This window comes from Aulonocara sp. 'chitande type north' Nkhata Bay, linkage group LG1 (genome assembly GCF_057382095.1).
Source record: "Aulonocara sp. 'chitande type north' Nkhata Bay isolate Kocher_YH1m ecotype deep benthic linkage group LG1, A_spYH_male_GT1.1, whole genome shotgun sequence".
In the NCBI taxonomy this organism is placed as follows: domain Eukaryota; kingdom Metazoa; phylum Chordata; class Actinopteri; order Cichliformes; family Cichlidae; genus Aulonocara; species Aulonocara sp. 'chitande type north' Nkhata Bay.
In genome coordinates, this window is record NC_141344.1 from 31,109,420 (window position 1) to 31,110,000 (window position 581).

Sequence of the window (581 nt, forward strand, 5' to 3'; positions counted from 1 at the left end):
AATTCAATCAGTCCTCATTTCAAGCAAAAATAAAGGTCATGCAACAGATTGTGACACTGCTTCTGCAAGGGAACTCCACATAGGTGTTAAAATTTGGGAAACAGTGTCTTCATATGGACAGCTTTTATTGTCTTGTAACAAATCCAGAAAACAACTTATAACGCACCACGTTCACCTCTGTAGAGGTGGAAACCCCTCCAACTACTCAAAAACTAAGCAAAAACACGATTTCTGCTACTTCAAACACATCCTTTAAAATCGGATTTGCTATTCAGTACATGATAGCGCTCTTTGTTTAATCAGCTCTGAGAAATTTAGCGAAAAAGATTTGAATTTATTTCCACTGCAGATGAGATGAGACCTGAAAACCTTGAAACTAAACAGCAGTTTGAGGTCATGAAAAGAATTCTCTAATCAGAACAAACCATCAGAGATATGTGTGTGTGTGTGTGTGTGTGTGTAGGTGTATAAATGTGTCTGTTGAGGGGGAGAGGAGGCAGAGGTCGAGGGGGTTTGGTCTGCCATGAGGGATCATTACACATAGGGAGGAGAAAGGGAGGGAGCACAGGGACAGACGGAGA